An 11,984-nucleotide genomic window follows, 5' to 3' on the forward strand; every position below is an offset into this window, starting at 1 on the left:
CAAAGTTTGCTCTTGCTGATAACACCATGGCAACAGGGGGAGCGGCATAGCTCCACTCCTACCGGAACGTCACCTGATGCAGCCAGTTCGCAATGAAGTGATCACTGGGTTTGCTGGGACAATATCTTCAAATATGTCCAGTGTATGATGCTTGATCTAACTGGTGTGCAACAACTAAAAGACTAAATTTCACACACATGAACTGAGAAGGCGGCACGGTGGTGTAGTGGTTAGCGCTGTCGCCTCACAGCAAGAAGGTCCGGGTTCGAGCCCCGTGGCCGGCGAGGGCCTTTCTGTGCGGAGTTTGCATGTTCTCCCCGTGTCCGCGTGGGTTTCCTCCGGGTGCTCCGGTTTCCCCCACAGTCCAAAGACATGCAGGTTAGGTTAACCGGTGACTCTAAATTGAGCGTAGGTGTGAGTGTGAATGGTTGTCTGTGTCTATGTGTCAGCCCTGTGATGACCTGGCGACTTGTCCAGGGTGTACCCGCCTTTCGCCCGTAGTCAGCTGGGATAGGCTCCAGCTTGCCTGCGACCCTGTAGAACAGGATAAAGCGGCTACAGATAATGAGATGAGATGAACTGAGAACGCAGGATCCGCCCGTGTCCTGTCTCACTCGTTAACACAATCGCCATGTGCAAACCAGTGTTCACTAAACGCAGCATGGAGTTTAGCGCAGTGGGACAAAATGGGACAAAAGAGGCACTTTTACTTATTTTGCTCAGAAATTTTTGCCATTGCTCATTAGCTTTGAAGATATTCATTCGTTTGTTATTTGAAATACACTCCCCGGACACTTTATTAGGAACACCCATAGATCCACCTGCTGTTTGATGCAGTTCTCTAATCAGCCGATCCCTTGATGCATCAAATCACGCAGATACAAATCAAGAGCTTCAGTTCATGTTCACGTCAAACATCAGAATGGGAAAAAACTTGTGATCTCAAAGTGTGACTTTCTTTCACTGTGGCATTAGCCTAGTAAACTAGACCCACCCGCCTAGCGGCCAAAAATATTTTTGCCTACGAGTGGGTCTAGCCTCGCACCATATCAACAACACACCCCGGGCATCAAATCGTGCCCGCCAATCACAACGCAAGGTTTTTGTTTGGATTCTTAGGGCGGGCTTTTGCAGGAGTGACGATAAGGCTGCGCAACGCTGGAGAAAGCGCAACAGGAAAGATGGCTACGGCTAGTGAACAGCGCTCGTTTGACTCCGCTTTGGAATCAGTTTTAGAAGAATTAGACTTGGAGTTTTCGTTGAAACATGAGCAGGAAGAGGCTCTCCGCTCATTCCTTTTCAAGAAGGACGTTTTCGCTGTTTTGCCGACCGGCTATGGCAAAAGTCTGATCTACCAGCTGGCTCCCCCACTGCTTTCTGTCGCTCTGACTATGTCACAGTCACTGTTGCGCTGATTGGTCAGAGCATTGGCCTATACGCACAGAGACAGTTTGAAAGACAACGGGTTGTTCCTACCTACACCCTTCGGAAATGTCTACAACCGAGACCAGACTAAATATTCACATTTAGTCTGGCTTGCCAGGCTACTATGGCATGGGTGTTGGTTTGAGCCAGATGGACTGGTTTGAGTATTTCAGAAACTGCTGATCTCCTGCGGTTTTCGCGCACAACAGTCTCTAGAGTTTACACAGAATGGTGCGAAGAAAAAAAACCACTGAGTGAGCGACAGTTCTGTGGGTGGAAACCAAACAAACGCCTTGTTGATAAGAGAGGTCAGAGGAAAATGGCCAAATTGGTTCGAGCTGCCAGGAAGGATAGATATAGCAACTCATATAATCACTCTTTACAACCGTGGTGAGCAGAAAAGCATCTCAGCATGCAACAGCAGTAGAACACATTGGGTTTCAGTCCTGCAGCCAAGAACAGGAATCTTAGCATCAACAACAAGTTCCTATTAAAATGTCCGGTGTATGTATAGTCACATTTGCAAGTGTGCCTGCTAGGGTTCGAAATGGTACAGGAATTTAGAGAAATCTGGTCCGTTGGGTGAAAATTTTCAGAACTGGACGTCCTGTTTGAATTTTAATTCTAGCAAAATGGTTAAGGTTATTGTAGTTACGTATGCCAAGCTAATGTGCTCTTCTGTACACATGAGCTAACAGACGCTCACACTTGGCCCTACAAGTGAAGTAGAGAGGAATGCTGACGTTCCCACCCAGACAGAGCACTGGAGGATTTTTCTGTGCACCCATGCCAGCATCATAGATGGTGGTTCATAAGAAATGCCAGGCTGCTTTGTCACACAGTACGTCCAGCTGTGCGATTTCTCCACAGACATAACTACTGTACCACGTTCCTTCTTCCCGCCTTCTTCTCCTGTCAAGCTCTGCTTATGCATGCTAAATTGCCTCCACAGTGAAGACACCCATCTCCGAATAAGCAGGGTCATTAGTAGGATTTCAAAGTCACTCCTGTGTCCTGTTAAAGAGCACTTGACAGGCGCTGGCAGAAATGAATCCTGCTGCCATAGCGAGTCCATTTCTACTGACAAGATGTCCGTGTCTAATCCGGAACCGTTCCTTGCATTTCTACAGCAAAAGAGACGCCTCTGTGTCGGTTAGAGCACCAAAACGCCATGAACCGGTGATGTCAGGAGTCATTTTGTTGCCATGGCAACAGCTCAAGCAACTGAAGCAGCCTGACGAGGAAACCACTGGAAGTTGTAAGAAGCTACGCTGGAGCTACGTTAATAAAGCATGTGCGTAATTAGTGCAGGGATGCTGAAAGATTTGAAGTTTGCTATTATTTCCCAAAGTGCATTGTGTAACGCCGCACCCGATGACGTAACGTTCGGGCTGTTATGTTGGTGGAAGTGCGGGTTGGTGCCTCAAAAGGTTTTGTTTGCTCCCTGAACCATCACGAGCACCTTGTTAGTCGAAACTGTGAAAGTGTGGATTACTTCCTTCACACTTCGGAAGTTGCTGATGCAAATATTCCGGAACGTGAAAGCAGGATTCCTGAAAACAATGCAATGGTGTTACATCACTATGTTGCACATGGGTATACTAGTACTTTATAAATATATATCTATGAGACCTTAGTGCTGGACGTCCATCCATCACCAGCTTCTTCTTGTCAATTTACTCCGCCACAGCGGATCCACACCCACAGCACCGAGTTCATAACACCTCTGACTTTCAGTCTTTTTAAATCAGCAGGTGAACAGTTAGCGTGCGATCTCTCAGTGGTCTCCAGTTCATGATATAACCCTCATCCCCATTCATATAAGCAGGGAGTGGGTTAATCTGTGGAGTCAGGGTCATCAGGAAAAGCCTCCTTGCTGGGTGTTTAATAAGCGGGGATTTGAACCATTCCAGGTGAGTCAGCACAGCGTACGTCGGTTGTTTTTTCTTTATCTGATGAGCTCGTTCAGGAGGCTGGCAATGTAGGAGAGCCACGGCAGAAAGCCATCTCCGAGCATGGCGAAATGAACAACCATTCAGAGAAGGCGGGTCAACAGGGGCCGAGGCCACTCTGCAAGAAAAGCTAAAGGATGCGGCAGGATTGAAGAGGGTTCTCAGGGCTGGAGAGAGATGGAATGACTGTGCTTTGTGAGCGGGCAGGGTGTGTGTATGTGTGTGTGCTTATGATTCAAGAGCTGATTTGCACATTAAAGGGCGAAAATGTAGCACAGCTTTGAGGATGCCACCAGCAAGAATTTCTACTTTCTGAATAAATAAAGAAGGCTGACGTGAAATCTAGTGCTGAAAGTTATAAAACATAACCTTTTTGAAGCTGTGAAACAATGCAGACTCGGTGCTGGATGGGAACAACACCCTGAACATGTTTTGACATTGAGAAATATCACTCAGTCTCGGAAAGCGCATACCGTATACTGCCCGTGCTTCATCAGGAGATTCAGGCCGTGGGTGAAAAGAAGCGACGGAAAAGAGCAAAAAGAGAGAGAGAGTGAGGTCACTGGAGTGAGATGCAGAGAGAAAGTGATGGCACGGTGATGGAGCAAAGAGTCATTTGTTCAAAAGGGTGGCCCTGCACCTGGTAAAATATATAGCTGTTTATGTACCCGGCAGTCCGGCTGTCTCTTCTCTGACAGAGTAAGAACAAAAGCAATCCGAATGAAATATGACGCTGATGATGGGCCGGGAGTGGAAACGGAAATGACTCGAAATCTCCTGAGCTTCCAGAACAGGATCTATCTGGATGGGAATTTGGAGCTCGTCAGGTTTCTCCGACAATCAGGACATGGAGTCTACTGGGAGCAGCCTGAGATGAGCAGAAGATCCAGCAGGTCTGCATGAAACTGGGCGTAGAAGGACGAGAGGCGCCGCTAATACACCTCCTCTACAGCCTGTTTGACTCTCCTGCAATAAAATCTCTGCTAGAATGCTGTCAGAAGGCCAGTCTTTCTAAAGTTAGTCCATCACGGGCGCACGAGTCCCCTGTGAGAGCACGATCCATGAAGTTCACAGAAAGTCCGAGTAAACAATGTGGCCCTCGTAACATCACCGATATACCGGATCTCCACACGGGGAATAGTGTCGAAACCTCAGCCTATCAAAATATTTTTCATTTCTGCTTGTTCCAGTAGAAACACCGATTCATAAAATGACTTTCAATGGATGCTCTTAGTTTCTTCTTACATTTTTTTTCCAGCCCAGAAATGAGCCCCGCCTCCAAATAAAAACAGCCGCTCCACTCTAATGCTTCTCATTTAAAAATAAATAAATAGAACACTCACAACATATGGTGTTTAAACAGTGGAGGTAGATTTGGATAGCAAAAACGTTGAGGTTTGTCAATATTTTCAATCACACCTTGTAGGTAGAAGACGGCTCTGAAAGTTACAAACCGCTCCTTTAAAGTTAAGTAGGTTAATTATAGAATCAGGTTAAATTTTATAAGGTTGATTCGACAGTATTGTATAATGTTATTTCTGCTGTTAGAGTTGAAACAGCTGTCAGATCTATCCTTTATTTAACTGACGTGTGCTTCATTTCTGAGCATATGACACTATCGTGGCTGATATTATTGCTTACACGACAGCGCTGGTGAATTCTGGATTCTAAGGCCCTGTCCACACGGCAACGGATTCAGGTGAATCTGATAAAATTGTTTATCGTTTCGGCCTGGCGTCCACACGGCACCGGCGTTTTGGGTGCCCCAAAACGATATTTTTTGAGAACGGGTTCCAGAGTGGAAAAATCTGGCAACGGCGCCATTGCGAAGTCGTCTGGATGAGTAGAACGGATTTGTTTACGATGACGTCACAACCACATGACTAGAACAAGCAGCACTCTCGCGCGCATCATTCGTAACAACAACAGCTTTTCTTTTAAATAAACAAGTAACTGAACCATTTCTTGAATTTCTTTTTTTTATTGGATAAGACTGCTTTTCAAAATGTTCACACACAATATAAAAAGTTATATAAATTATATAAAAATGCTTTTCAAAATGTTCACACAATAAGAAAATTAAGTTATATAAAACTATGCACACTAATAAAACTAATTTGTACACACAGAAGGCACGATTTCCTCGCGTAGTTGCAGCCATCTTCTTCTTGTTGTTGTGTGTTTGTTCCTGTGAGTGCTTCATGCCGGGTAGAAGAAGGGGTTTATGCGCATGCGTCCTACTTCTTCTGTTGTTCTGGTGTCTCCGATGGGACCGTCTTACAGCGCACGTAGAGGTGTGGCATGTGTATTGCATCGTTTTCAGCAAGCGTTGCGTTGCCATATGTACCTGATATTTTACTGATCCGTTGCCCATGTGGACGCGATATTTTTTAAAAAAAAAATCTCGTTGCCGTTGTCGTGTGGATGTAGCCTAAGTCAGGTCAGGAGGGGTTGATTAATTCTCTAGAGCAGCAGCTCTGACTGTAGTGTAGCTGCAAATCACAAGTTTATATTAATTATATTAATGCGCTCATTATGAGAACACTATAAAACACTTTGGGACATGCTCTTGTCGGAAAATTATCAGTAAGAGTAACGGTGCTTCATCACACCATGACAGTGTTGATTATTTTCCTGTGATAGCATGACATATGTCTCCACTTTCTCACAGCTCTGTACTGTATCAGTGTCTATAAAGCAGGTCCCTCTGACCTCCAGGTGAGAGATTATACGTGTGTGTGTGTGTGTGTGTGTGTGTGTGTGTGTGTGTGTGTGTGTGTGTGTACTTATTTGAATGGTCAGATGTCACTGCAGTGTTTTTAAAAGCTCAGCTTTGGAGTAAATGAATTTTTCTGAGCTGGAACTGCATCATGTGTGGAGGTAGTTTTTCCCCTCAGTGCTGCCAGGACGCCAGTAAAACGCAGACAAAGAGACAGACATGGGAGAGAACTGAGAAAAAGAAAAAGGTAAGGGAGAAATGAAGGTCTTTGCACACCAAAACAGATGTTTTATCCATTTAATGAATGGCAAAAAAAAACCAGATTTGATTTTCATTGAAACAAAATTTGCCTCACAGATCTTTGATAACAAAATGAAAGGTTGCTTTCATTTTAAAGTTGGAACATTTAGACTCAGCAAAATGTGGATCTATGTGCCATTAACAGCATTTAGCAGGTGCTCTTATCCAGAGCAACCTGAGGAACAGTTGAGGGTTAGGTGCCTTACTCAAGGGCACTTCAGCCATTCTTGCTGGACCAGGGAACTGAACCAGCAACCTTTTGGGCCAAGTTTACATTAGACCGTATCTGTCTCGTTTTCTTCGCGGATGCACTGTCCGTTTACATTAAAACGCCTGGAAACGCCGGGAAACGGGAATCCGCCAGGGTCCACGTATTCAATCCAGATCGTGTCTGGTCCGGTGCTGTGTAAACATTGAGAATACGCGGATACGCTGTGCTGAGCTCTAGCTGGCGTCGTCATTGGACAACGTCACTGTGACATCCACCTTCCTGATTCGCTGGCGTTGGTCATATGACGCGACTGCTGAAAAACGGCGCGGACTTCCGCCTTGTATCACCTTTCATTAAAGAGTATAAAAGTATGAAAATACTGCAAATACTGATGCAAATACTGCCCATTGTGTAGTTATGATTGTCTTTAGGCTTGCCATCCTTCCACTTGCAAGTGGTAAGTGACGCGCATGCCCGATATGCACTGGGATCACACACACAGCGGCTCAGTCCCGAATCACTGCTCGTGCGCTTCACTCGCGCGCTCTGTGAGCTGCACAGGGCCGGAGTGCGCACCCTCCAGAGGGCACTCGCTGTTCAGGGCGGAGTGATTTGGAGCGCAGAATGCCTGCGGAGCCGAGCGTATCCGTGTATTGGCGTTGCTGTGTGCACGCGAATCGTTTTAAAAACGTTAATCTGATGATCCGCTGATACGGTCTAATGTAAACCCCACCTTGGTCCCAAAGCTGCTTCTCTAACCATTAGGCCGTGGCTTCCCCCACAGCTACAAACTGATACAAATGCATCTTTAACTAAATATCATGTGCTTCAGATCTGTTGTTTATCCATCATTGTTTTAAGAATGGCTTCCTATTGCAGAACAATATAATCATCCAAGTCCATCATAGGTTTTCTTCCCTGTCAATTACACAGCTGGTGTGACGCCTTTGGAAAGAAGTCGAAGGGCATATCTGCTTCAATTCAGCTGAATAAAGTGGCGTGTGGACTACAGAGCAGATGAGAGAAATGACAGAGCGGGGTTTATGACACGACTTTGTGTGGGTATGAAGCTCTGGCTGAGACAGTTAATAAGTCTCCCAGAGGGAAAGCAGTCAAGGGTCTATCATTCATTAGGCGGCCTCCATCATCACACACCTTCTAGACACTTAATCACTAGGACATAAAGAAACGTGAAGGTCACAGAGAGAAGAGGAGACATGGTACGGGATGAGAGAGGAAGGAAGGGAGGGAGAGACGAAGTGGCCTCATTTTGAAAACGAAAAAAAAAAAGCTTTGTGGGTTCTCGCGTACAACAACATGAGTCGAAATTCAGTCACAACACCGAATGAGAATATTTTCAGTTATCGCTTTGCTAATCTCTGTGCTGTGACTTGAAAAGCAAAATCGCTGTGAATAGCGATTTGAAAAGCGGCATCTGAGCACCATCCATATTTACGAGCATTTCAATCATGTATTTTCTACCTCGCTGATTTGCTTTGCTGTTTAATTTATCGAAGGGGGCGGCACGCCTGGGTCGTTGACAAGCCGTTGACTGCTGTTAGAAGATCTCAGGCAGACAAAAGTTCCTCACTTCACTGCCCCAAAATAAAAGGAGCTTTTGACCCCCTGCTCATCCGCTTTTCACCTCTGAACTGTGACAGACGTCTGCATAATTCCCACTCGGGCCACTGGGAAACCCTGAACGGCCCGTCTACTACAATGCAAATACATCCCAGTGGCTGAGCCGTAGAATCTAAAGGCGCATTCAAGCCCTGAAAAGAACTCACGATTGTAAACGGACATGCTCGGAGCTCGCACCCGGAGCCGATCAGACTGCACTGACAACCGTATCGAAAAATATAATAGCCACTTTCGACACAGGAATTTGTATTCCATTTGAATATGAAAGAAGTTTGGCTATGCAGTGATGCGCAGGCGAAGGTTGGAGCTGGAGCTGGAGCCGGAGCCGGAGCTCGAGATTCAAGATAGTGGCTTTGTTCATGAGCTGTGATAACAATAAGCAGAACTCCAGCCGGAGAGAAATTGTCAAGGTATCAGACTTCAAAAAGAAGAAGAAGAAGAAGAAAAAAAAAGTAAGCGTAACGGAGAAGTGAGTTCCAGAACTGAGTCCTCCATGATGGTTTGAAGAAAACAAGTGGCTGACACATTTCCTGCCAGCAGAGCCCTTCCTCCGATAAGACAACGCTCCTGTCAACAGGAAGTCCTCTCAGCGACAGCTCTCAGCACGCCACACAACTTCAGCCCCTTCTCCTTCGCCTCGACTCAACGTTCAGGGGCAACCCGAAGAAGAGACGGAGGGGAAAGACGAGACCATAAACGAGTGTGTGCGAGCCTGAGTCCTTCAAACGCTCTTGGTCTGAGAGACAGGCTTTTAAAAAGCTTTGCACAATGCTCCTGAAATCAATTAACGTGCAGTTGCTGGTATCAGCATTACACAAAGCGTCCCATTACCTCAGCTCACAGAAATAACCTCAGCCTGCTTGGGCGAAGTGGATGATGTTAACACAGCCTCGGCACATGAACAACACACACAAACGTCCAGTCTTTTGGCACGGGTCAGTGCCTTAAGTCATGATAAAAACATTCAGCCACAAAAACCCCTTCATTACTTTAAACATTTAAAACACACACACACACACGAGCAAGAAGAACAGTCGTCCAAACTCGGGTTAAGTGCTTAGAACATTTGAGTTTGACCTTCGTGAGGCAGAAGCTGCTCTGTTTAAACAGCTGCTAATGGGAGAACTGGCAAGGAGAGAAGAGAGAGAGAGAGAGAGAGAGAGAGAGAGAGAGAGAGAGAAGGCGCTTTCTGTGGGCTTCTGTGATGACATGCAGCCACTTTTTTTTAGTATGAAGGGCTTATCTTTGTCTCTATGGTAACTGTGTCTCTGGGTTGTTATTAGAAACCCTGAACTTCCTGTGCTTCTGCAGGATCAGCCAATCAGACACGGTGCTCTCATAGGCGGGGAGAGCTCGTGCTATAGGCAGCTGAGAGCGGCCACATGAGGGGGCCATAGAAACAGAGGGTCAGGAAAAAAACTTATTCCCGGGAAGGAGATAAAAGAAAAGAAAAGAAAACGAAACAAAAAAAAAAACGCAAATGCTTCTCCTAAACAGCACGGCACAAAGACGAGGCCTGGAGCAGAACTGTCCATAATGGAAGTTTCCAATGAGAATAAAAGTCCAGACATATTTATAGCAAAAAGAATATGCATGCCAAAAAGACAGTCCTGATTTTTCCAGAAGGACATTACTGGGTTTTTTTTTTCTTTTTTCTTCTTGAAACTTAATGGAAAATACAAGGTCAGCATGTTGGACTCCAAGAAAGATGTGGTTTAGAGACTCGCAGACAGACGGCCACAGAGAGAGAGAGAGAGAGAGAGAGAGAGAGAGAGAGGAAGGAAGAAAGAAAGAAAGAAGAGTCCAACCCTGACGGCTTTAAAGCCCTGGCTTTAAAGGTGTTGTCGTGTATTCACACATTCCTGCACTCGAGTTAAGAGGCAAACACTGGTAGGCTTAGGCTGAGCACGCCGCTTAATGCTGCTGAATGCTAACAAGCGACAGAGCGAGCTCAGGATTAGCAGAGCACAGAGAAGAGAGAGAGAGAGAGAGAGAGAGAGAGAGAGAGAGAGCAGGCAAACAACACATTTTCTGATGAAGAAGAAAAAAATAAATAAAAAGCAGAACTCCTGAACAGGAACGGAGCGATCTGAGAACCGCCCGACCACAGCCGCCCCCGAGTGAGATGGCAGAAATGAAAGAAGAACCGAGATGATGATAAAAACCTCATTTTTAAAAAGCACACACACACACTTTTCATCTACATCTGAGTGTACTCCTGTATGCAATGCCATGACATTCTGCAGAGTGGAGTTTCCTATCATGGAAGGCTTCCCTCACTTCTCCCCTCTGTAGATGTGTTTGCACACGTCCAAACTTTTGTTTGTTTACCGAATGCTACATTTTGGTGACGAGACTCGGAGCAAAGTTCTGCTCAAACCCAAGTGCTGACCTTGAACATGTTCAACCCATATAGTGACAAGCGCAAAAGCATGAGAATGTCTGAGCAGAGAGAAAGACAGGAGAGGGAAGGACCTAAGTGTGTAACCCGAGCAGGTTCACATGCAGAACCAGCTTGGAGCTCACACTGTTTACACATGCGACGCCTGTTATCTCTTCTGTACCCTTCCACAGTGATAGCAGCATGGCCCCCTCACATGCACATGTCCCACACACACATGCACATGCACGCACACTCCGGATGACCCCAGGAGCTCGCAGATCACAGCAAAAACCGACAATCAACAATCGACAATAGAGACCTTTGAATCCTGATCTTCTCCTGATTGGACGCCTCCTCATGAGCTTCAGCTCCAGCTCCAAAACGTTTAAATCCCACGGGTTAATCCGTCCATTCCACAGATTCAGGATTGTAGCAGGGAGCACAGTGGGCTTGAACATTCACTCCACTTCTCTCTGTCTTTCGCTCTCTGTGTGTCTCTCAGTCTTTCCCCCTCCTTCTCGCTCTGCACTCTGTTCTCCTGTCTCGCTCAGCTCTGGAACTAGAGGAGCCTGAAGAGGAGGGTAGCAGCGGCAGCAGCAGATCGCAGGGTCCTACTGCCTCGCGTCTTCAGTGAAAGGACGGTATTGTTCCTGTTCCGTGTGTGACCCTCACCGATGACAGCAGTACGAACCCGACAGTGTTCTAGCAGTGCGCTGTATTCACTATTTCTGATTTCCTTTCCAATGTGCTTAAAAGTGAACACTTCGCTACTATTTTAGTCAAATTGTAATTACATTCTAATTACATTCCATTTCCAATCCAAATCACAGACGTAAACACATCTGGTGAACTTTGACACTCAAACATCAGAGCATTTTTTAACATAGTTGCCAGATTTGGTCTCCTAGTCAATGCCAAACCAGCTTCACTGGGAGACCAAATTTTAAACCAAGTTATGTCTTATCATTTGGTTCAATCATCTCATTATCTCTAGCTGCTTTATCCTGTTCTACAGGGTCGCAGGCAAGCTGGAGCCTATCCCAGCTGACTACGGGCGAGAGGCGGGGTACACCCTGGACAAGTCGCCAGGTCATCACAGGGCTGACACATAGACAACCATTCACACTCACATTCACACCTACGCTCAATTTAGAGTCACCAGTTAACCTAACCTGCATGTCTTTGGACTGTGGGGGAAACCGGAGCACCCGGAGGAAACCCACACGGACACGGGGAGAACATGCAAACTCCGCACAGAAAGGCCCTCGCCGGCCACGGGGCTCGAACCCGGACCTTCTTGCTGTGAGGCGACAGGGCTAACCACTACACCACCGTGCCGCGGCCCTCTTGGTT

At 46.2% G+C, this 11,984-nt stretch overlaps 1 protein-coding gene across 1 annotated transcript in view; it reads right to left on the minus strand.

The window, feature by feature from the left end:
- The window catches only part of foxn3 (forkhead box N3), a 201,506-nt gene extending 190,334 nt beyond the window's left edge, over positions 1 to 11,172 (minus strand). Inside the window, exon 1 of the mRNA XM_060933731.1 lies at positions 10,951 to 11,172. The gene's annotated coding sequence lies outside the window, so the exon portion shown is untranslated. The remainder of the gene's footprint in view (positions 1 to 10,950) is intronic.
- Between the last annotated feature and the right edge of the window lie 812 nt (positions 11,173 to 11,984).

This window comes from Neoarius graeffei, chromosome 11 (assembly GCF_027579695.1).
Source record: "Neoarius graeffei isolate fNeoGra1 chromosome 11, fNeoGra1.pri, whole genome shotgun sequence".
NCBI classification, from domain to species: Eukaryota; Metazoa; Chordata; class Actinopteri; order Siluriformes; family Ariidae; genus Neoarius; species Neoarius graeffei.